The 23,523-nt window shown below is 46.2% G+C and overlaps 18 non-coding genes across 18 annotated transcripts; all 18 read left to right on the top strand.

Moving 5' to 3' along the window:
* Window positions 1–1,668: 1,668 nt before the first annotated feature.
* TRNAN-GUU (transfer RNA asparagine (anticodon GUU)) lies at window positions 1,669–1,742 on the top strand. Its single transcript has one exon. It is a non-coding gene; the product is annotated as a tRNA-Asn (tRNA).
* Window positions 1,743–2,055: 313 nt separating this feature from the next.
* TRNAW-CCA (transfer RNA tryptophan (anticodon CCA)) lies at window positions 2,056–2,127 on the top strand. The gene has a single exon. It is a non-coding gene; the product is annotated as a tRNA-Trp (tRNA).
* Window positions 2,128–4,304: 2,177 nt separating this feature from the next.
* On the top strand, window positions 4,305–4,376 carry TRNAW-CCA (transfer RNA tryptophan (anticodon CCA)). Its single transcript has one exon. It is a non-coding gene; the product is annotated as a tRNA-Trp (tRNA).
* A 1,790-nt stretch (window positions 4,377–6,166) lies between these two features.
* Window positions 6,167–6,240, top strand: TRNAN-GUU (transfer RNA asparagine (anticodon GUU)). The gene has a single exon. It is a non-coding gene; the product is annotated as a tRNA-Asn (tRNA).
* Window positions 6,241–6,553: 313 nt separating this feature from the next.
* Window positions 6,554–6,625, top strand: TRNAW-CCA (transfer RNA tryptophan (anticodon CCA)). The gene has a single exon. It is a non-coding gene; the product is annotated as a tRNA-Trp (tRNA).
* A 1,776-nt stretch (window positions 6,626–8,401) lies between these two features.
* Window positions 8,402–8,475, top strand: TRNAN-GUU (transfer RNA asparagine (anticodon GUU)). The gene has a single exon. It is a non-coding gene; the product is annotated as a tRNA-Asn (tRNA).
* A 313-nt stretch (window positions 8,476–8,788) lies between these two features.
* TRNAW-CCA (transfer RNA tryptophan (anticodon CCA)) lies at window positions 8,789–8,860 on the top strand. Its single transcript has one exon. It is a non-coding gene; the product is annotated as a tRNA-Trp (tRNA).
* Window positions 8,861–10,650: 1,790 nt separating this feature from the next.
* Window positions 10,651–10,724, top strand: TRNAN-GUU (transfer RNA asparagine (anticodon GUU)). The gene has a single exon. It is a non-coding gene; the product is annotated as a tRNA-Asn (tRNA).
* Window positions 10,725–11,037: 313 nt separating this feature from the next.
* On the top strand, window positions 11,038–11,109 carry TRNAW-CCA (transfer RNA tryptophan (anticodon CCA)). Its single transcript has one exon. It is a non-coding gene; the product is annotated as a tRNA-Trp (tRNA).
* A 1,790-nt stretch (window positions 11,110–12,899) lies between these two features.
* On the top strand, window positions 12,900–12,973 carry TRNAN-GUU (transfer RNA asparagine (anticodon GUU)). The gene has a single exon. It is a non-coding gene; the product is annotated as a tRNA-Asn (tRNA).
* A 313-nt stretch (window positions 12,974–13,286) lies between these two features.
* TRNAW-CCA (transfer RNA tryptophan (anticodon CCA)) lies at window positions 13,287–13,358 on the top strand. Its single transcript has one exon. It is a non-coding gene; the product is annotated as a tRNA-Trp (tRNA).
* A 1,790-nt stretch (window positions 13,359–15,148) lies between these two features.
* TRNAN-GUU (transfer RNA asparagine (anticodon GUU)) lies at window positions 15,149–15,222 on the top strand. Its single transcript has one exon. It is a non-coding gene; the product is annotated as a tRNA-Asn (tRNA).
* Window positions 15,223–15,535: 313 nt separating this feature from the next.
* On the top strand, window positions 15,536–15,607 carry TRNAW-CCA (transfer RNA tryptophan (anticodon CCA)). The gene has a single exon. It is a non-coding gene; the product is annotated as a tRNA-Trp (tRNA).
* A 2,177-nt stretch (window positions 15,608–17,784) lies between these two features.
* Window positions 17,785–17,856, top strand: TRNAW-CCA (transfer RNA tryptophan (anticodon CCA)). The gene has a single exon. It is a non-coding gene; the product is annotated as a tRNA-Trp (tRNA).
* Window positions 17,857–19,647: 1,791 nt separating this feature from the next.
* On the top strand, window positions 19,648–19,721 carry TRNAN-GUU (transfer RNA asparagine (anticodon GUU)). Its single transcript has one exon. It is a non-coding gene; the product is annotated as a tRNA-Asn (tRNA).
* A 313-nt stretch (window positions 19,722–20,034) lies between these two features.
* On the top strand, window positions 20,035–20,106 carry TRNAW-CCA (transfer RNA tryptophan (anticodon CCA)). Its single transcript has one exon. It is a non-coding gene; the product is annotated as a tRNA-Trp (tRNA).
* Window positions 20,107–21,896: 1,790 nt separating this feature from the next.
* On the top strand, window positions 21,897–21,970 carry TRNAN-GUU (transfer RNA asparagine (anticodon GUU)). The gene has a single exon. It is a non-coding gene; the product is annotated as a tRNA-Asn (tRNA).
* Window positions 21,971–22,283: 313 nt separating this feature from the next.
* Window positions 22,284–22,355, top strand: TRNAW-CCA (transfer RNA tryptophan (anticodon CCA)). Its single transcript has one exon. It is a non-coding gene; the product is annotated as a tRNA-Trp (tRNA).
* Window positions 22,356–23,523: the final 1,168 nt, after the last annotated feature.

Genomic DNA, 23,523 nt, shown 5'->3' with positions numbered 1-23,523 from the left:
GGGAAGTATCATATTGCAGACACCCATGAAGGACATGGTCAACCTTTAAAGCAGGCCAATCTCTATGTTTTACTGGATGCAGCAGAAGTATTTCCTCTTTACCATCTCTTCAAGTGGGCCTGACTGATGTGCTGTTTTGTGCACGCTACGTGGGCTTTGTAAAGCATACCTCTGCCATTTGCATGGCCTCCTAGCGCTGTCAATATTTTCGTGTAATCGCTGAATGCTGCACTGTCCTGGGAACTCTAGGTGTGACTAAAGGATATATACTGGGGCCCCGAAAGGGGGTCGGCAGTCTAGTGGCAATGCCCATCACTTTGCAGTTTGGGTTTGTGAGTTCAGGTACCGGTCTGGTGTCGGAAACCTGTAAGCGCCCTCCCAATCAACTGTCGGTCCTGGATTGTGAGGATTTCCCCTTATACTGGTCTCAGTAGACACATTTCCATTTTACTTTTTCACTCTCGCATTGCCTATTTCTCTCTCTCTCATAGTTACATTATAGACAAGAGAGACATTGTCAGCGAGAGGGCTTCACAGCACCTTCCCCCCTTTCCCTAAGTGCATTGCAAGGGGCTCTGGGAGGCGTGCACATTTGTCTGAAACACAAAGATCCACTGGCAATAAAAAGCGTAGGTCCCTAGTTTGCATTTCTTAGAATTTGAGGTGACACTCAGAGTTGTCTCGGGCGTGACTGTACCTTTCATAGGAGATGTGCTAATCCCCAAACCCTCTTCCTTTGTCCCAGTAATCTGTCTTAGTGTCTCTAGCAAGTTGTTTTCTGAAACAAAGCTTACCTGAACATCCTGTAAAATTGGTAACTTTTCAGTAGCAGTACAGTGCAGTATATAGCATTCCTGTTGCGCACAGCATCTAGATCCAAAAATTGCTTACTCTACCCCAGAAATTAGAATTCACCCAGTCAAACAGAGGGATCTATAAAGAGCATGGCAAGTAGTTAACATAAGCTACTTCCCCCAAGTTCTCTTGGTGCACTCTGCTGCCCTCTTTTAACAGAAGAATGCAACTGCAGGTCTTGCTTCTCAGCAAGGTACCTACATATAGAATCCTTGGTGCACTCTTGCTAAATCTGCTGGAATGTGTCTTCTATTGTGCCCAGGGTGGTTGTGTATTTGGGGACTCAGGGAAGCAAGGGAGCAGTCTAATGCACTGCAGTGCTAAGAGAGGCATGCCTTTTTCAGAAAAAAGTTCAGGTTTTCTGCCAATCAGAAAAAAATAGCAATGCAATCAGGCCAAAGGCAGAGCACACATGCCAGTGAGTCTCTGTGGCGCAATTGGTTAGCGCGTTCGGCTGTTAACCGAAAAGACGCTGCTGTTTTTGGCACAAAGACACAGAGTGTTCCACTCAGTAAACCTGAGTCATTTCTCCCGTGTTCTCTGGGTTCAGCCTACTGTCCCCTTTTAACACAAGTGCGCAACTGTGGCTTTCTCCTCATAGCAAGTTATGCCTACACAGAGGACATTTGGTGCACTGTTGATGGGCTCTGTCCTCTACTAAATCCCCTGTGTTTGTGGATTAGGGGAGGTAGGGAAGTGCTTGATACCCTGATTTGCTGTGGGAAATAGAGCTATTTTAGAAATATTTTCAGGTTGCCTGGGAAGCATAAGCAAACAGCACACCAATCAGGCCCCAGTGTAAGCAATGCATGAGTCTCTGTGGCGCAATCGGTTAGCGCGTTCGGCTGTTAACCGAAAGATTGGTGGTTCAAGCCCACCCAGGGACGATGCATTTTGGCTCAAAAATTCAGCATGACCAACTATGAACTTCTGTCTACCTCTCGCAGGTCTCGTCTGCTGACGTCCAAAAAATCCAATAAACTGTAAGCAATTCTTCTCGCTTGCTTTAGTTTTTCAAAACTTGCCATTCAATTCATAAACATCAAGACTTCATGGGAAGGGTTTGGCTGCAGCGTGTACTGATGCACAGAAGGAAGCTATCCTAGCCAGTCTACTTAAAGAAGCAATGAGGCTCTGCAGGTGCATGTACGTCTCCTACCTTTATTCTGTCATCAGACACACCAGGAGCAATGCCACAAGGACCTCGTGGCGCAATGGTAGCGCGTCTGACTCCAGATCAGAAGGTTGCGTGTTCAAATCACGTCGGGGTCATACTTCCTATTCCCACTCTGAAATACAAGATTGCTCTTCAGTATCTCGTTATTTCAACCTGACTGCATCTTTGTGCTCTGGGCCTAGTTGTTCTGGGGTTTTGAATGGAAACTTTGCAGCAGGGAAGTATCATATTGACAGACACCCATGAAGGACATGGTCAACCTTTAAAGCAGGCCAATCTCTATGTTTTACTGGATGCAGCAGAAGTATTTCCTCTTTACCATCTCTTCAAGTGGGCCTGACTGATGTGCTGTTTTGTGCACGCTACGTGGGCTTTGTAAAGCATACCTCTGCCATTTGCATGGCCTCCTAGCGCTGTCAATATTTTCGTGTAATCGCTGAATGCTGCACTGTCCTGGGAACTCTAGGTGTGACTAAAGGATATATGCTGGGGCCCCGAAAGGGGGTCGGCAGTCTAGTGGCAATGCCCATCACTTTGCAGTTTGGGTTTGTGAGTTCAGGTACCGGTCTGGTGTCGGAAACCTGTAAGCGCCCTCCCAATCAACTGTCGGTCCTGGATTGTGAGGATTTCCTCTTATACTGGTCTCAGTAGACACATTTCCATTTTACTTTTTCACTTTCGCATTGCCTATTTCTCTCTCTCTCATAGTTACATTATAGACAAGAGAGACATTGTCAGCGAGAGGGCTTCACAGCACCTTCCCCCCTTTCCCTAAGTGCATTGCATGGGGCTCTGGGAGGCGTGCACATTTGTCTGAAACACAAAGATCCACTGGCAATAAAAAGCATAGGTCCCTAGTTTGCATTTCTTAGAATTTGAGGTGACACTCAGAGTTGTCTCGGGCGTGACTGTACCTTTCATAGGAGATGTGCTAATCCCCAAACCCTCTTCCTTTGTCCCAGTAATCTGTCTTAGTGCCTCTAGCAAGTTGTTTTCTGAAACAAAGCTTACCTGAACATCCTGTAAAACTGGTAACTTTTCAGTAGCAGTACAGTGCAGTATATAGCATTCCTGTTGCGCACAGCATCTAGATCCAAAAATTGCTTACTCTACCCCAGAAATTAGAATTCACCCAGTCAAACAGAGGGATCTATAAAGAGCATGGCAAGTAGTTAACATAAGCTACTTCCCCCAAGTTCTCTTGGTGCACTCTGATGCCATCTTTTAACAGAAGAATGCAACTGCAGGTCTTGCTTCTCAGAAAGGTACCTACATATAGAAACCTTGGTGCACTCTTGCTAAATCTGCTGGAATGTGTCTTCTATTGTGCCCAAGGTGGTTGTGTATTTGGCGACTCAGGGAAGCAAGGGAGCAGTCTAATGCACTGCAGTGCTAAGAGAGGCATGCCTTTTTCAGAAAAAAGTTCAGGTTTTCTGCCAATCAGAAAAAAATAGCAATGCAATCAGGCCAAAGGCAGAACACACATGCCAGTGAGTCTCTGTGGCGCAATTGGTTAGCGCGTTCGGCTGTTAACCGAAAAGACGCTGCTGTTATTGGCACAAAGACACAGAGTGTTCCACTCAGTAAACCTGAGTCATTTCTCCCGTGTTCTCTGGGTTCAGCCTACTGTCCCCTTTTAACACAAGTGCGCAACTGTGGCTTTCTCCTCATAGCAAGTTATGCCTACACAGAGGACATTTGGTGCACTGTTGATGGGCTCTGTCCTCTACTAAATCCCCTGTGTTTGTGGATTACGGGAGGTAGGGAAGTGCTTGATACCCTGATTTGCTGTGGGAAATAGAGCTATTTTAGAAATATTTTCAGGTTGCCTGGGAAGCATAAGCAAACAGCACACCAATCAGGCCCCAGTGTAAGCACTGCATGAGTCTCTGTGGCGCAATCGGTTAGCGCGTTCGGCTTTTAATCGTAAGGTTGGTGGTTCAAGCCCACCCAGGGACGATGCATTTTGTCTCAAAAATTCAGCATGACCAACTATGAACTTCTGTTTACCTCTCGCAGGTCTCGTCTACTGACGTCCAAAAAATCCAATAAACTGCAAGCAATTCTTCTCGCTTGCTTTAGTTTTTCAAAACTTGCCATTCAATTCATAAACATCAAGACTTCATGGGAAGGGTTTGGCTGCAGCGTGTACTGATGCACAGAAGGAAGCTATCCTAGCCAGTCTACTTAAAGAAGCAATGAGGCTTTGCAGGTGCATGTACGTCTCCTACCTTTATTCTGTCATCAGACACACCAGGTGGACTGCCACAAGGACCTCGTGGCGCAATGGTAGCGCGTCTGACTCCAGATCAGAAGGTTGTGTGTTCAAATCACGTCGGGGTCATATTTGCTTTTCCCACTCTGAAATATAAAATTGCTCTTCAGTATCTCGTTATTTCAACCTGACTGCATCTTTGTGCTCTGGGCCTAGTTGTTCTGGCGTTTCGAATGTAAACTTTGCAGCAGGGAAGTATCATATTGACAGACACCCATGAAGGACATGGTCAACCTTTAAAGCAGGCCAATCTCTATGTTTTACTGGATGCAGCAGAAGTATTTCCTCTTTACCATCTCTTCAAGTGGGCCTGACTGATGTGCTGTTTTGTGCACACTACGTGGGCTTTGTAAAGCATACCTCTGCCATTTGCATGGCCTCCTAGCGCTGTCAATATTTTCGTGTAATCGCTGAATGCTGCACTGTCCTGGGAACTCTAGGTGTGACTAAACGATATATGCTGGGGCCCCGAAAGGGGGTCGGCAGTCTAGTGGCAATGCCCATCACTTTGCAGTTTGGGTTTGTGAGTTCAGGTACCGGTCAGGTGTCGGAAACCTGTAAGCGCCCTCCCAATCAACTGTCGGTCCTGGATTGTGAGGATTTCCCCTTATACTGGTCTCAGTAGACACATTTCCATTTTACTTTTTCACTCTCGCATTGCCTATTTCTCTCTCTCTCATAGATACATTATAGACAAGAGAGACATTGTCAGCGAGAGGGCTTCACAGCACCTTCCCCCATTTCCCTAAGTGCATTGCAAGGGGCTCTGGGAGGCGTACACATTTGTCTGAAACACAAAGATCCACTGGCAATAAAAAGCGTAGGTCCCTAGTTTGCATTTCTTAGAATTTGAGGTGACACTCAGAGTTGTCTCGGGCGTGACTGTACCTTTCATAGGAGATATGCTAATCCCCAAACCCTCTTCCTTTGTCCCAGTAATCTGTCCTAGGGCCTCTAGCAAGTTGTTTTCTGAAACAAAGCTTACCTGAACATCCTGTAAAATTGGTAACTTTTCAGTAGCAGTACAGTGCAGTATATAGCATTCCTGTTGCGCACAGCATCTAGATCCAAAAATTGCTTATTCTACCCCAGAAATTAGAATTCACCCAGTCAAACAGAGGGATCTATAAAGATCATGGCAAGTAGTTAACATAAGCTACTTCCCCCAAGTTCTCTTGGTGCACTCTGCTGCCCTCTTTTAACAGAAGAATGCAACTGCAGGTCTTGCTTCTCAGCAAGGTACCTACATATAGAAACCTTGGTGCACTCTTGCTAAATCTGCTGGAATGTGTCTTCTATTGTGCCCAAGGTGGTTGTGTATTTGGGGACTCAGGGAAGCAAGGGAGCAGTCTAATGCACTGCAGTGCTAAGAGAGGCATGCCTTTTTCAGAAAAAAGTTCAGGTTTTCTGCCAATCAGAAAAAAATAGCAATGCAATCAGGCCAAAGGCAGAACACACATGCCAGTGAGTCTCTGTGGCGCAATTGGTTAGCGCGTTCGGCTGTTAACCGAAAAGACGCTGCTGTTTTTGGCACAAAGACACAGAGTGTTCCACTCAGTAAACCTGAGTCATTTCTCCCGTGTTCTCTCGGTTCAGCCTACTGTCCCCTTTTAACACAAGTGCGCAACTGTGGCTTTCTCCTCATAGCAAGTTATGCCTACACAGAGGACATTTGGTGCACTGTTGATGGGCTCTGTCCTCTACTAAATCCCCTATGTTAGTGGATTAGTGGAGGTAGGGAAGTGCTTGATACCCTGATTTGCTGTGGGAAATAGAGCTATTTTAGAAATATTTTCAGGTTGCCTGGGAAGCATAAGCAAACAGCACACCAATCAGGCCCCAGTGTAAGCACTGCATGAGTCTCTGTGGCGCAATCGGTTAGCGCGTTCGGCTGTTAACCGAAAGGTTGTTGGTTCAAGCCCACCCAGGGACGATGCATTTTGGCTCAAAAATTCAGCATGACCAACTATGAACTTCTGTTTACCTCTCGCAGGTCTCGTCTGCTGACGTCCAAAAAATCCAATAAACTGCAAGCAATTCTTCTCGCTTGCTTTAGTTTTTCAAAACTTGCCATTCAATTCATAAACATCAAGACTTCATGGGAAGGGTTTGGCTGCAGCGTGTACTGATGCACAGAAGGAAGCTATCCTAGCCAGTCTACTTAAAGAAGCAATGAGGCTCTGCAGGTGCATGTACGTCTCCTACCTTTATTCTGTCATCAGACACACCAGGTGGACTGCCACAAGGACCTCGTGGCGCAATGGTAGCGCGTCTGACTCCAGATCAGAAGGTTGCGTGTTCAAATCACGTCGGGGTCATATTTGCTTTTCCCACTCTGAAATATAAAATTGCTCTTCAGTATCTCGTTATTTCAACCTGACTGCATCTTTGTGCTCTGGGCCTAGTTGTTCTGGCGTTTCGAATGTAAGCTTTGCAGCAGGGAAGTATCATATTGACAGACACCCATGAAGGACATGGTCAACCTTTAAAGCAGGCCAATCTCTATGTTTTACTGGATGCAGCAGAAGTATTTCCTCTTTACCATCTCTTCAAGTGGGCCTGACTGATGTGCTGTTTTGTGCACGCTACGTGGGCTTTGTAAAGCATACCTCTGCCATTTGCATGGCCTCCTAGCGCTGTCAATATTTTCGTGTAATCGCTGAATGCTGCACTGTCCTGGGGACTCTAGGTGTGACTAAAGGATATATACTGGGGCCCCGAAAGGGGGTCGGCAGTCTAGTGGCAATGCCCATCACTTTGCAGTTTGGGTTTGTGAGTTCAGGTACCGGTCTGTAAGCGCCCTCCCAATCAACTGTCGGTCCTGGATTGTGAGGATTTCCCCTTATAGTGGTCTCAGTAGACACATTTCCATTTTACTTTTTCACTCTCGCATTGCCTATTTCTCTCTCTCTCATAGTTACATTATAGACAAGAGAGACATTGTCAGCGAGTGGGCTTCACAGCACCTTCCCCCCTTTCCCTAAGTGCATTGCATGGGGCTCTGGGAGGCGTGCACATTTGTCTGAAACACAAAGATCCACTGGCAATAAAAAGCGTAGGTCCCTAGTTTGCATTTCTTAGAATTTGAGGTGACACGCAGAGTTGTCTCGGGCGTGACTGTACCTTTCATAGGAGATGTGCTAATCCCCAAACCCTCTTCCTTTGTCCCAGTAATCTGTCTTAGTGCCTCTAGCAAGTTGTTTTCTGAAACAAAGCTTACCTGAACATCCTGTAAAATTGGTAACTTTTCAGTAGCAGTACAATGCAGTATATAGCATTCCTGTTGCGCACAGCATCTAGATCCAAAAATTGCTTACTCTACCCCAGAAATTAGAATTCACCCAGTCAAACAGAGGGATCTATAAAGAGCATGGCAAGTAGTTAACATAAACTACTTCGCCCAAGTTCTCTTGGTGCACTCTGCTGCCATCTTTTAACAGAAGAATGCAACTGCAGGTCTTGCTTCTCAGAAAGGTACCTACATATAGAAACCTTGGTGCACTCTTGCTAAATCTGCTGGAATGTGTCTTCTATTGTGCCCAAGGTGGTTGTGTATTTGGCGACTCAGGGAAGCAAGGGAGCAGTCTAATGCACTGCAGTGCTAAGAGAGGCATGCCTTTTTCAGAAAAAAGTTCAGGTTTTCTGCCAATCAGAAAAAAATAGCAATGCAATCAGGCCAAAGGCAGAACACACATGCCAGTGAGTCTCTGTGGTGCAATTGGTTAGCGCGTTCGGCTGTTAACCGAAAAGACGCTGCTGTTTTTGGCACAAAGACACAGAGTGTTCCACTCAGTAAACCTGAGTCATTTCTCCCGTGTTCTCTGGGTTCAGCCTACTGTCCCCTTTTAACACAAGTGCGCAACTGTGGCTTTCTCCTCATAGCAAGTTATGCCTACACAGAGGACATTTGGTGCACTGTTGATGGGCTCTGTCCTCTACTAAATCCCCTGTGTTTGTGGATTACGGGAGGTAGGGAAGTGCTTGATACCCTGATTTGCTGTGGGAAATAGAGCTATTTTAGAAATATTTTCAGGTTGCCTGGGAAGCATAAGCAAACAGCACACCAATCAGGCCCCAGTGTAAGCACTGCATGAGTCTCTGTGGCGCAATCGGTTAGCGCGTTCGGCTGTTAACCGAAAGGTTGGTGGTTCAAGCCCACCCAGGGACGATGCATTTTGTCTCAAAAATTCAGCATGACCAACTATGGACTTCTGTTTACCTCTCGCAGGTCTCGTCTACTGACGTCCAAAAAATCCAATAAACTGCAAGCAATTCTTCTCGCTTGCTTTAGTTTTTCAAAACTTGCCATTCAATTCATAAACATCAAGACTTCATGGGAAGGGTTTGGCTGCAGCGTGTGCTGATGCACAGAAGGAAGCTATCCTAGCCAGTCTACTTAAAGAAGCAATGAGGCTTTGCAGGTGCATGTACGTCTCCTACCTTTATTCTGTCATCAGACACACCAGGTGGACTGCCGCAAGGACCTCGTGGCGCAATGGTAGCGCGTCTGACTCCAGATCAGAAGGTTGCGTGTTCAAATCACGTCGGGGTCATATTTGCTTTTCCCACTCTGAAATATAAAATTGCTCTTCAGTATCTCGTTATTTCAACCTGACTGCATCTTTGTGCTCTGGGCCTAGTTGTTCTGGCGTTTCGAATGTAAGCTTTGCAGCAGGGAAGTATCATATTGACAGACACCCATGAAGGACATGGTCAACCTTTAAAGCAGGCCAATCTCTATGTTTTACTGGATGCAGCAGAAGTATTTCCTCTTTACCATCTCTTCAAGTGGGCCTGACTGATGTGCTGTTTTGTGCACGCTACGTGGGCTTTGTAAAGCATACCTCTGCCATTTGCATGGCCTCCTAGCGCTGTCAATATTTTCGTGTAATCGCTGAATGCTGCACTGTCCTGGGAACTCTAGGTGTGACTAAAGGATATATGTTTTGGCCCCGAAAGGGGGTCGGCAGTCTAGTGGCAATGCCCATCACTTTGCAGTTTGGGTTTGTGAGTTCAGGTACCGGTCTGGTGTCGGAAACCTGTAAGCGCCCTCCCAATCAACTGTCGGTCCTGGATTGTGAGGATTTCCCCTTATACTGGTCTCAGTAGACACATTTCCATTTTACTTTTTCACTCTCGCATTGCCTATTTCTCTCTCTCTCATAGTTATATTATAGACAAGAGAGACATTGTCAGCGAGTGGGCTTCACAGCACCTTCCCCCCTTTCCCTAAGTGCATTGCATGGGGCTCTGGGAGGCGTGCACATTTGTCTGAAACACAAAGATCCACTGGCAATAAAAAGCGTAGGTCCCTAGTTTGCATTTCTTAGAATTTGAGGTGACACTCAGAGTTGTCTCGGGCGTGACTGTACCTTTCATAGGAGATGTGCTAATCCCCAAACCCTCTTCCTTTGTCCCAGTAATCTGTCTTAGTGCCTCTAGCAAGTTGTTTTCTGAAACAAAGCTTACCTGAACATCCTGTAAAATTGGTAACTTTTCAGTAGCAGTGCAGTGCAGTATATAGCATTCCTGTTGCGCACAGCATCTAGATCCAAAAATTGCTTACTCTACCCCAGAAATTAGAATTCACCCAGTCAAACAGAGGGATCTATAAAGAGCATGGCAAGTAGTTAACATAAGCTACTTCCCCCAAGTTCTCTTGGTGCACTCTGCTGCCATCTTTTAACAGAAGAATGCAACTGCAGGTCTTGCTTCTCAGAAAGGTACCTACATTTAGAAACCTTGGTGCACTCTTGCTAAATCTGCTGGAATGTGTCTTCTATTGTGCCCAAGGTGGTTGTGTATTTGGCGACTCAGGGAAGCAAGGGAGCAGTCTAATGCACTGCAGTGCTAAGAGAGGCATGCCTTTTTCAGAAAAAAGTTCAGGTTTTCTGCCAATCAGAAAAAAATAGCAATGCAATCAGGCCAAAGGCAGAACACACATGCCAGTGAGTCTCTGTGGCGCAATTGGTTAGCGCGTTCGGCTGTTAACCGAAAAGACGCTGCTGTTTTTGGCACAAAGACACAGAGTGTTCCACTCAGTAAACCTGAGTCATTTCTCCCGTGTTCTCTGGGTTCAGCCTACTGTCCCCTTTTAACACAAGTGCGCAACTGTGGCTTTCTCCTCATAGCAAGTTATGCCTACACAGAGGACATTTGGTGCACTGTTGATGGGCTCTGTCCTCTACTAAATCCCCTGTGTTTGTGGATTAGGGGAGGTAGGGAAGTGCTTGATACCCTGATTTGCTGTGGGAAATAGAGCTATTTTAGAAATATTTTCAGGTTGCCTGGGGAGCATAAGCAAACAGCACACCAATCAGGCCCCAGTGTTAGCAATGCATGAGTCCCTGTGGCGCAATCGGTTAGCGCGTTCGGCTGTTAACCGAAAGGTTGGTGGTTCAAGCCCACCCAGGGACGATGCATTTTGTCTCAAAAATTCAGCATGACCAACTATGAACTTCTGTTTACCTCTCGCAGGTCTCGTGTGCTGACGTCCAAAAAATCCAATAAACTGCAAGCAATTCTTCTGGCTTGCTTTAGTTTTTCAAAACTTGCCATTCAATTCATAAACATCAAGACTTCATGGGAAGGGTTTGGCTGCAGCGTGTACTGATGCACAGAAGGAAGCTATCCTAGCCAGTCTACTTAAAGAAGCAATGAGGCTCTGCAGGTGCATGTACGTCTCCTACCTTTATTCTGTCATCAGACACACCAGGTGGACTGCCACAAGGACCTTGTGGCGCAATGGTAGCGCATCTGACTCCAGATCAGAAGGTTTCGTGTTCAAATCACGTCGGGGTCATATTTGCTTTTCCCACTCTGAAATATAAAATTGCTCTTCAGTATCTCGTTATTTCAACCTGACTGCATCTTTGTGCTCTGGGCCTAGTTGTTCTGGCGTTTCGAATGTAAACTTTGCAGCAGGGAAGTATCATATTGACAGACACCCATGAAGGACATGGTCAACCTTTAAAGCAGGCCAATCTCTATGTTTTACTGGATGCAGCAGAAGTATTTCCTCTTTACCATCTCTTCAAGTGGGCCTGACTGATGTGCTGTTTTGTGCACGCTACGTGGGCTTTGTAAAGCATACCTCTGCCATTTGCATGGCCTCCTAGCGCTGTCAATATTTTCGTGTAATCGCTGAATGCTGCACTGTCCTGGGAACTCTAGGTGTGACTAAAGGATATATGCTGGGGCCCCGAAAGGGGGTCGGCAGTCTAGTGGCAATGCCCATCACTTTGTAGTTTGGGTTTGTGAGTTCAGGTACCGGTCTGGTGTCGGAAACCTGTAAGCGCCCTCCCAATCAACTGTCGGTCCTGGATTGTGAGGATTTCCCCTTATACTGGTCTCAGTAGACACATTTCCATTTTACTTTTTCACTCTCGCATTGCCTATTTCTCTCTCTCTCATAGATACATTATAGACAAGAGAGACATTGTCAGCGAGAGGGTTGCACAGCACCTTCCCCCATTTCCCTAAGTGCATTGCATGGGGCTCTGGGAGGCGTGCACATTTGTCTGAAACACAAAGATCCACTGGCAATAAAAGGCGTAGGACCTCAGTTCGCATTTCTTAGAATTTGAGGAGGCACTCAGAGTTGTCTCGGGCGTGACTGTACCTTTCATAGGAGATGTGCTAATCCCCAAACCCTCTTCCTTTGTCCCAGTAATCTGTCCTAGGGCCTCTAGCAAGTTGTTTTCTGAAACAAAGCTTACCTGAACATCCTGTAAAATTGGAAACTTTTCAGTAGCAGTACAGTGCAGTATATAGCATTCCTGTTGCGCACAGCATCTAGATCCAAAAATTGCTTATTCTACCCCAGAAATTAGAATTCACCCAGTCAAACAGAGGGATCTATAAAGAGCATGGCAAGTAGTTAACATAAGCTACTTCCCCCAAGTTCTCTTGGTGCACTCTGCTGCCCTCTTTTAACAGAAGAATGCAACTGCAGGTCTTGCTTCTCAGCAAGGTACCTACATATAGAAACCTTGGTGCACTCTTGCTAAATCTGCTGGAATGTGTCTTCTATTGTGCCCAAGGTGGTTGTGTATTTGGGGACTCAGGGAAGCAAGGGAGCAGTCTAATGCACTGCAGTGCTAAGAGAGGCATGCCTTTTTCAGAAAAAAGTTCAGGTTTTCTGCCAATCAGAAAAAAATAGCAATGCAATCAGGCCAAAGGCAGAACACACATGCCAGTGAGTCTCTGTGGTGCAATTGGTTAGCGCGTTCGGCTGTTAACCGAAAAGACGCTGCTGTTTTTGGCACAAAGACACAGAGTGTTCCACTCAGTAAACCTGAGTCATTTCTCCCGTGTTCTCTGGGTTCAGCCTACTGTCCCCTTTTAACACAAGTGCGCAACTGTGGCTTTCTCCTCATAGCAAGTTATGCCTACACAGAGGACATTTGGTGCACTGTTGATGGGCTCTGTCCTCTACTAAATCCCCTGTGTTTGTGGATTAGGGGAGGTAGGGAAGTGCTTGATACCCTGATTTGCTGTGGGAAATAGAGCTATTTTAGAAATATTTTCAGGTTGCCTGGGAAGCATAAGCAAACAGCACACCAATCAGGCCCCAGTGTAAGCACTGCATGAGTCTCTGTGGCGCAATCGGTTAGCGCGTTCGGCTGTTAACCGAAAGGTTGGTGGTTCAAGCCCACCCAGGGACGATGCATTTTGGCTCAAAAATTCAGCATGACCAACTATGAACTTCTGTTTACCTCTCGCAGGTCTCGTCTGCTGACGTCCAAAAAATCCAATAAACTGCAAGCAATTCTTCTCGCTTGCTTTAGTTTTTCAAAACTTGCCATTCAATTCATAAACATCAAGACTTCATGGGAAGGGTTTGGCTGCAGCGTGTACTGATGCACAGAAGGAAGCTATCCTAGCCAGTCTACTTAAAGAAGCAATGAGGCTTTGCAGGTGCATGTACGTCTCCTACCTTTATTCTGTCATCAGACACACCAGGAGCAATGCCACAAGGACCTCGTGGCGCAATGGTAGCGCGTCTGACTCCAGATCAGAAGGTTGCGTGTTCAAATCACGTCGGGGTCATACTTCCTATTCCCACTCTGAAATACAAGATTGCTCTTCAGTATCTCGTTATTTCAACCTGACTGCATCTTTGTGCTCTGGGCCTGGTTGTTCTGGGGTTTTGAATGGAAACTTTGCAGCAGGGAAGTATCATATTGACAGACACCCATGAAGGACATGGTCAACCTTTAAAGCAGGCCAATCTCTATGTTTTACTGGATGCAGCAGAAGTATTTCCTCTTTACCATCTCTTCAAGTGGGCCTGACTGATGTGCTGTTTTGTGCACGCTACGTGGGCTTTGTAAAGCATACCTCTGCCATTTGCATGGCCTCCTAGCGCTGTCAATATTTTCGTGTAATCGCTGAATGCTGCACTGTCCTGGGAACTCTAGGTGTGACTAAAGGATATATGCTGGGGCCCCGAAAGGGGGTCGGCAGTCTAGTGGCAATGCCCATCACTTTGCAGTTTGGGTTTGTGAGTTCAGGTACCGGTCTGGTGTCGGAAACCTGTAAGCGCCCTCCCAATCAACTGTCGGTCCTGGATTGTGAGGATTTCCTCTTATACTGGTCTCAGTAGACACATTTCCATTTTACTTTTTCACTTTCGCATTGCCTATTTCTCTCTCTCTCATAGTTACATTATAGACAAGAGAGACATTGTCAGCGAGAGGGCTTCACAGCACCTTCCCCCCTTTCCCTAAGTGCATTGCATGGGGCTCTGGGAGGCGTGCACATTTGTCTGAAACACAAAGATCCACTGGCAATAAAAAGCATAGGTCCCTAGTTTGCATTTCTTAGAATTTGAGGTGACACTCAGAGTTGTCTCGGGCGTGACTGTACCTTTCATAGGAGATGTGCTAATCCCCAAACCCTCTTCCTTTGTCCCAGTAATCTGTCTTAGTGCCTCTAGCAAGTTGTTTTCTGAAACAAAGCTTACCTGAACATCCTGTAAAATTGGTAACTTTTCAGTAGCAGTACAGTGCAGTATATAGCATTCCTGTTGCGCACAGCATCTAGATCCAAAAATTGCTTATTCTACCCCAGAAATTAGAATTCACCCAGTCAAACAGAGGGATCTATAAAGAGCATGGCAAGTAGTTAACATAAGCTACTTCCCCCAAGTTCTCTTGGTGCACTCTGCTGCCATCTTTTAACAGAAGAATGCAACTGCAGGTCTTGCTTCTCAGCAAGGTACCTACATATAGAAACCTTGGTGCACTCTTGCTAAATCTGCTGGAATGTGTCTTCTATTGTGCCCAAGGTGGTTGTGTATTTGGGGACTCAGGGAAGCAAGGGAGCAGTCTAATGCACTGCAGTGCTAAGAGAGGCATGCCTTTTTCAGAAAAAAGTTCAGGTTTTCTGCCAATCAGAAAAAAATAGCAATGCAATCAGGCCAAAGGCAGAACACACATGCCAGTGAGTCTCTGTGGCGCAATTGGTTAGCGCGTTCGGCTGTTAACCGAAAAGACGCTGCTGTTTTTGGCACAAAGACACAGAGTGTTCCACTCAGTAAACCTGAGTCATTTCTCCCGTGTTCTCTCGGTTCAGCCTACTGTCCCCTTTTAACACAAGTGCGCAACTGTGGCTTTCTCCTCATAGCAAGTTATGCCTACACAGAGGACATTTGGTGCACTGTTGATGGGCTCTGTCCTCTACTAAATCCCCTATGTTAGTGGATTAGTGGAGGTAGGGAAGTGCTTGATACCCTGATTTGCTGTGGGAAATAGAGCTATTTTAGAAATATTTTCAGGTTGCCTGGGAAGCATAAGCAAACAGCACACCAATCAGGCCCCAGTGTAAGCACTGCATGAGTCTCTGTGGCGCAATCGGTTAGCGCGTTCGGCTGTTAACCGAAAGGTTGGTGGTTCAAGCCCACCCAGGGACGATGCATTTTGGCTCAAAAATTCAGCATGACCAACTATGAACTTCTGTTTACCTCTCGCAGGTCTCGTCTGCTGACGTCCAAAAAATCCAATAAACTGCAAGCAATTCTTCTCGCTTGCTTTAGTTTTTCAAAACTTGCCATTCAATTCATAAACATCAAGACTTCATGGGAAGGGTTTGGCTGCAGCGTGTACTGATGCACAGAAGGAAGCTATCCTAGCCAGTCTACTTAAAGAAGCAATGAGGCTCTGCAGGTGCATGTACGTCTCCTACCTTTATTCTGTCATCAGACACACCAGGTGGACTGCCACAAGGACCTCGTGGCGCAATGGTAGCGCGTCTGACTCCAGATCAGAAGGTTGCGTGTTCAAATCACGTCGGGGTCATATTTGCTTTTCCCACTCTGAAATACAAAATTGCTCTTCAGTATCTCGTTATTTCAACCTGACTGCATCTTTGTGCTCTGGGCCTAGTTGTTCTGGCGTTTCGAATGTAAGCTTTGCAGCAGGGAAGTATCATATTGACAGACACCCATGAAGGACATGGTCAACCTTTAAAGCAGGCCAATCTCTATGTTTTACTGGATGCAGCAGAAGTATTTCCTCTTTACCATCTCTTCAAGTGGGCCTTACTGATGTGCTGTTTTGTGCACGCTACGTGGGCTTTGTAAAGCATACCTCTGCCATTTGCATGGCCTCCTAGCGCTGTCAATATTTTCGTGTAATCGCTGAATGCTGCACTGTCCTGGGAACTCTAGGTGTGACTAAAGGATATATGTTGGGGCCCCGAAAGGGGGTCGGCAGTCTAGTGGCAATGCCCATCACTTTGCAGTTTGGGTTTGTGAGTTCAGGTACCGGTCTGGTGTCGGAAACCTGTAAGCGCCCTCCCAATCAACTGTCGGTCCTGGATTGTGAGGATTTCCCCTTATACTGGTCTCAGTAGACACATTTCCATTTTACTTTTTCACTCTCGCATTGCCTATTTCTCTCTCTCTCATAGTTACATTATAGACAAGAGAGACATTGTCAGCGAGTGGGCTTCACAGCACCTTCCCCCCTTTCCCTAAGTGCATTGCATGGGGCTCTGGGAGGCGTGCACATTTGTCTGAAACACAAAGATCCACTGGCAATAAAAAGCGTAGGTCCCTAGTTTGCATTTCTTAGAATTTGAGGTGACACTCAGAGTTGTCTCGGGCATGACTGTACCTTTCATAGGAGATGTGCTAATCCCCAAATCCTCTTCCTTTGTCCCAGTAATCTGTCTTAGTGCCTCTAGCAAGTTGTTTTCTGAAACAAAGCTTACCTGAACATCCTGTAAAATTGGTAACTTTTCAGTAGCAGTACAGTGCAGTATATAGCATTCCTGTTGCGCACAGCATCTAGATCCAAAAATTGCTTACTCTACCCCAGAAATTAGAATTCACCCAGTCAAACAGAGGGATCTATAAAGAGCATGGCAAGTAGTTAACATAAGCTACTTCCCCCAAGTTCTCTTGGTGCACTCTGCTGCCATCTTTTAACAGAAGAATGCAACTGCAGGTCTTGCTTCTCAGAAAGGTACCTACATATAGAAACCTTGGTGCACTCTTGCTAAATCTGCTGGAATGTGTCTTCTATTGTGCCCAAGGTGGTTGTGTATTTGGCGACTCAGGGAAGCAAGGGAGCAGTCTAATGCACTGCAGTGCTAAGAGAGGCATGCCTTTTTCAGAAAAAAGTTCAGGTTTTCTGCCAATCAGAAAAAAATAGCAATGCAATCAGGCCAAAGGCAGAACACACATGCCAGTGAGTCTCTGTGGCGCAATTGGTTAGCGCGTTCGGCTGTTAACCGAAAAGACGCTGCTGTTTTTGGCACAAAGACACAGAGTGTTCCACTCAGTAAACCTGAGTCATTTCTCCCGTGTTCTCTGGGTTCAGCCTATTGTCCCCTTTTAACACAAGTGCGCAACTGTGGCTTTCTCCTCATAGCAAGTTATGCCTACACAGAGGACATTTGGTGCACTGTTGATGGGCTCTGTCCTCTACTAAATCCCCTGTGTTTGTGGATTACGGGAGGTAGGGAAGTGCTTGATACCCTGATTTGCTGTGGGAAATAGAGCTATTTTAGAAATATTTTCAGGTTGCCTGGGAAGCATAAGCAAACAGCACACCAATCAGGCCCCTGCGTAAGAACTGCATGAGTCTGTGTGGCGCAATCGGTTAGCGCGTTCAGCTGTTAACCGAAAGGTTGGTGGTTCAAGCCCACCCAGGGACGGTGCATTTTGGCTCAAAAATTCAGCGTGACCAACTATGGACTTCTGTTTACCTCTCGCAGGTCTCGTCTGCTGACGTTCAAAAAATCCAATAAACTGCAAGCAATTCTTCTCGCTTGCTTTAGTTTTTCAAAACTTGCCATTCAATTCATAAACATCAAGACTTCATGGGAAGGGTTTGGCTGCAGCGTGTACTGATGCACAGAAGGAAGCTATCCTAGCCAGTCTACTTAAAGAAGCAATGAGGCTTTGCAGGTGCATGTACGTCTCCTACCTTTATTCTGTCATCAGACACACCAGGTGGACTGCCACAAGGACCTCGTGGCGCAATGGTAGCGCGTCTGACTCCAGATCAGAAGGTTGTGTGTTCAAATCACGTCGGGGTCATACTTCCTTTTCCCACTCTGAAATATAAAATTGCTCTTCATTATCTCGTTATTTCAACCTGACTGCATCTTTGTGCTCTGAGCCTAGTTGTTCTGGCGTTTCGAATGTAAGCTTTGCAGCAGGGAAGTATCATATTGACAGACACCCATGAAGGACATGGTCAACCTTTAAAGCAGGCCAATCTCTATGTTTTACTGGATGCAGCAGAAGTATTTCCTCTTTACCATCTCTTCAAGTGGGCCTGACTGATGTGCTGTTTTGTGCACACTACGTGGGCTTTGTAAAGCATACCTCTGCCATTTGCATGGCCTCCTAGCGCTGTCAATATTTTCGTGTAATCGCTGAATGCTGCACTGTCCTGGGAACTCTAGGTGTGACTAAAGGATATATGCTGGGGCCCCGAAAGGGGGTCGGCAGTCTAGTGGCAATGCCCATCACTTTGCAGTTTGGGTTTGTGAGTTCAGGTACCGGTCAGGTGTCGGAAACCTGTAAGCGCCCTCCCAATCAACTGTCGGTCCTGGATTGTGAGGATTTCCCCTTATACTGGTCTCAGTAGACACATTTCCATTTTACTTTTTCACTCTCGCATTGCCTATTTCTCTCTCTCTCATAGATACATTATAGACAAGAGAGACATTGTCAGCGAGAGGGCTTCACAGCACCTTCCCCCCTTTCCCTAAGTGCATTGCAAGGGGCTCTGGGAGGCGTGCACATTTGTCTGAAACACAAAGATCCACTGGCAATAAAAAGCGTAGGTCCCTAGTTTGCATTTCTTAGAATTTGAGGTGACACTCAGAGTTGTCTCGGGCGTGACTGTACCTTTCATAGGAGATATGCTAATCCCAAAACCCTCTTCCTTTGTCCCAGTAATCTGTCCTAGGACCTGTAGCAAGTTGTTTTCTGAAACAAAGCTTACCTGAACATCCTGTAAAATTGGGAACTTTTCAGTAGCAGTACAGTGCAGTATATAGCATTCCTGTTGCGCACAGCATCTAGATCCAAAAATTGCTTACTCTACCCCAGAAATTAGAATTCACCCAGTCAAACAGAGGGATCTATAAAGAGCATGGCAAGTAGTTAACATAAGCTACTTCCCCCAAGTTCTCTTGGTGCACTCTGCTGCCCTCTTTTAACAGAAGAATGCAACTGCAGGTCTTGCTTCTCAGCAAGGTACCTACATATAGAATCCTTGGTGCACTCTTGCTAAATCTGCTGGAATGTGTCTTCTATTGTGCCCAGGGTGGTTGTGTATTTGGGGACTCAGGGAAGCAAGGGAGCAGTCTAATGCACTGCAGTGCTGAGAGAGGCATGCCTTTTTTCAGAAAAAAGTTCAGGTTTTCTGCCAATCAGAAAAAAATAGCAATGCAATCAGGCCAAAGGCAGAGCACACATGCCAGTGAGTCTCTGTGGCGCAATTGGTTAGCGCGTTCGGCTGTTAACCGAAAAGACGCTGCTGTTTTTGGCACAAAGACACAGAGTGTTCCACTCAGTAAACCTGAGTCATTTCTCCCGTGTTCTCTGGGTTCAGCCTACTGTCCCCTTTTAACACAAGTGCGCAACTGTGGCTTTCTCCTCATAGCAAGTTATGCCTACACAGAGGACATTTGGTGCACTGTTGATGGGCTCTGTCCTCTACTAAATCCCCTGTGTTTGTGGATTAGGGGAGGTAGGGAAGTGCTTGATACCCTGATTTGCTGTGGGAAATAGAGCTATTTTAGAAATATTTTCAGGTTGCCTGGGAAGCATAAGCAAACAGCACACCAATCAGGCCCCAGTGTAAGCAATGCATGAGTCTCTGTGGCGCAATCGGTTAGCGCGTTCGGCTGTTAACCGAAAGATTGGTGGTTCAAGCCCACCCAGGGACGATGCATTTTGGCTCAAAAATTCAGCATGACCAACTATGAACTTCTGTCTACCTCTCGCAGGTCTCGTCTGCTGACGTCCAAAAAATCCAATAAACTGCAAGCAATTCTTCTCGCTTGCTTTAGTTTTTCAAAACATGATGTTCAATTCATAAACATCAAGACTTCATGGGAAGGGTTTGGCTGCAGCGTGTACTGATGCACAGAAGGAAGCTATCCTAGCCAGTCTACTTAAAGAAGCAATGAGGCTCTGCAGGTGCATGTACGTCTCCTACCTTTATTCTGTCATCAGACACACCAGGAGCATTGCCACAAGGACCTCGTGGCGCAATGGTAGCGCGTCTGACTCCAGATCAGAAGGTTGCGTGTTCAAATCACGTCGGGGTCAGATTTGCTTTTCCCACTCTGAAATACAAAATTGCTCTTCAGTATCTCGTTATTTCAACCTGACTGCATCTTTGTGCTCTGGGCCTAGTTGTTCTGGGGTTTTGAATGGAAACTTTGCAGCAGGGAAGTATCATATTGACAGACACCCATGAAGGACATGGTCAACCTTTAAAGCAGGACAATCTCTATGTTTTACTGGATGCAGCAGAAGTATTTCCTCTTTACCATCTCTTCAAGTGGGCCTGACTGATGTGCTGTTTTGTGCACGCTACGTGGGCTTTGTAAAGCATACCTCTGCCATTTGCATGGCCTCCTAGCGCTGTCAATATTTTCGTGTAATCGCTGAATGCTGCACTGTCCTGGGAACTCTAGGTGTGACTAAACGATATATGCTGGGGCCCCGAAAGGGGGTCGGCAGTCTAGTGGCAATGCCCATCACTTTGCAGTTTGGGTTTGTGAGTTCAGGTACCGGTCTGGTGTCAGAAAACTGTAAGCGCCCTCCCAATCAACTGTCGGTCCTGGATTGTGAGGATTTCCCCTTATACTGGTCTCAGTAGACACATTTCCATTTTACTTTTTCACTCTCGCATTGCCTATTTCTCTCTCTCTCATAGATACATTATAGACAAGAGAGACATTGTCAGCGAGAGGGTTGCACAGCACCTTCCCCCATTTCCCTAAGTGCATTGCATGGGGCTCTGGGAGGCGTGCACATTTGTCTGAAACACAAAGATCCACTGGCAATAAAAGGCGTAGGACCCCAGTTCGCATTTCTTAGAATTTGAGGAGGCACTCAGAGTTGTCTCGGGCGTGACTGTACCTTTCATAGGAGATGTGCTAATCCCCAAACCCTCTTCCTTTGTCCCAGTAATCTGTCTTAGTGCCTCTAGCAAGTTGTTTTCTGAAACAAAGCTTACCTGAACATCCTGTAAAATTGGTAACTTTTCAGTAGCAGTACAGTGCAGTATATACCATTCCTGTTGCGCACAGCATCTAGATCCAAAAATTGCTTACTCTACCCCAGAAATTAGAATTCACCCAGTCAAACAGAGGGATCTATAAAGAGCATGGCAAGTAGTTAACATAAGCTACTTCCCCCAAGTTCTCTTGGTGCACTCTGCTGCCCTCTTTTAACAGAAGAATGCAACTGCAGGTCTTGCTTCTCAGCAAGGTACCTACATATAGAATCCTTGGTGCACTCTTGCTAAATCTGCTGGAATGTGTCTTCTATTGTGCCCAGGGTGGTTGTGTATTTGGGGACTCAGGGAAGCAAGGGAGCAGTCTAATGCACTGCAGTGCTAAGAGAGGCATGCCTTTTTCAGAAAAAAGTTCAGGTTTTCTGCCAATCAGAAAAAAATAGCAATGCAATCAGGCCAAAGGCAGAGCACACATGCCAGTGAGTCTCTGTGGCGCAATTGGTTAGCGCTTTCGGCTGTTAACCGAAAAGACGCTGCTGTTTTTGGCACAAAGACACAGAGTGTTCCACTCAGTAAACCTGAGTCATTTCTCCCGTGTTCTCTGGGTTCAGCCTACTGTCCCCTTTTAACACAAGTGCGCAACTGTGGCTTTCTCCTCATAGCAAGTTATGCCTACACAGAGGACATTTGGTGCACTGTTGATGGGCTCTGTCCTCTACTAAATCCCCTGTGTTTGTGGATTAGGGGAGGTAGGGAAGTGCTTGATACCCTGATTTGCTGTGGGATATAGAGCTATTTTAGAAATATTTTCAGGTTGCCTGGGAAGCATAAGCAAACAGCACACCAATCAGGCCCCAGTGTAAGCAATGCATGAGTCTCTGTGGCGCAATCGGTTAGCGCGTTCGGCTGTTAACCGAAAGATTGGTGGTTCAAGCCCACCCAGGGACGATGCATTTTGGCTCAAAAATTCAGCATGACCAACTATGAACTTCTGTTTACCTCTCGCAGGTCTCGTCTGCTGACGTCCAAAAAATCCAATAAACTGCAAGCAATTCTTCTCGCTTGCTTTAGTTTTTCAAAACATGCTGTTCAATTCATAAACATCAAGACTTCATGGGAAGGGTTTGGCTGCAGCGTGTACTGATGCACAGAAGGAAGTTATCCTAGCCAGTCTATTTAAAGAAGCAATGAGGCTCTGCAGGTGCATGTACGTCTCCTACCTTTATTCTGTCATCAGACACACCAGGAGCATTGCCACAAGGACCTCGTGGCGCAATGGTAGCGCGTCTGACTCCAGATCAGAAGGTTGCGTGTTCAAATCACGTCGGGGTCATATTTGCTTTTCCCACTCTGAAATACACAATTGCTCTTCAGTATCTCGTTATTTCAACCTGACTGCATCTTTGTGCTCTGGGCCTAGTTGTTCTGGGGTTTTGAATGGAAACTTTGCAGCTGGGAAGTATCATATTGACAGACACCCATGAAGGACATGGTCAACCTTTAAAGCAGGCCAATCTCTATGTTTTACTGGATGCAGCAGAAGTATTTCCTCTTTACCATCTCTTCAAGTGGGCCTGACTGATGTGCTGTTTTGTGCACGCTACGTGGGCTTTGTAAAGCATACCTCTGCCATTTGCATGGCCTCCTAGCGCTGTCAATATTTTCGTGTAATCGCTGAATGCTGCACTGTCCTGGGAACTCTAGGTGTGACTAAACGATATATGCTGGGGCCCCGAAAGGGGGTCGGCAGTCTAGTGGCAATGCCCATCACTTTGCAGTTTGGGTTTGTGAGTTCAGGTACCGGTCTGGTGTCGGAAACCTGTAAGCGCCCTCCCAATCAACTGTCGGTCCTGGATTGTGAGGATTTCCCCTTATACTGGTCTCAGTAGACACATTTCCATTTTACTTTTTCACTCTCGCATTGCCTATTTCTCTCTCTCTCATAGATACATTATAGACAAGAGAGACATTGTCAGCGAGAGGGCTTCACAGCACCTTCCCCCATTTCCCTAAGTGCATTGCAAGGGGCTCTGGGAGGCGTGCACATTTGTCTGAAACACAAAGATCCACTGGCAATAAAAAGCGTAGGACCCCAGTTCGCATTTCTTAGAATTTGAGGAGGCACTCAGAGTTGTCTCGGGCCTGACTGTACCTTTCATAGGAGATGTGCTAATCCCCAAACCCTCTTCCTTTGTCCCAGTAATCTGTCCTAGGGCCTCTAGCAAGTTGTTTTCTGAAACAAAGCTTACCTGAACATCCTGTAAAATTGGTAACTTTTCAGTAGCAGTACAGTGCAGTATATAGCATTCCTGTTGCGCACAGCATCTAGATCCAAAAATTGCTTACTCTACCCCAGAAATTAGAATTCACCCAGTCAAACAGAGGGATCTATAAAGAGCACGGCAAGTAGTTAACATAAGATACTTCCCCCAAGTTCTCTTGGTGCACTCTGCTGCCCTCATTTAACAGAAGAATGCAACTGCAGGTTTTGCTTCTCAGCA

Source organism: Ambystoma mexicanum, chromosome 11, assembly GCF_040938575.1.
Source record: "Ambystoma mexicanum isolate Mex_15411 chromosome 11, UKY_AmexF1_1, whole genome shotgun sequence".
Lineage (NCBI taxonomy): Eukaryota > Metazoa > Chordata > Amphibia > Caudata > Ambystomatidae > Ambystoma > Ambystoma mexicanum.
The sequence above is the reverse complement of the archived record's forward strand: the minus strand, read 5'-3'. Positions and strand labels throughout refer to the sequence as shown.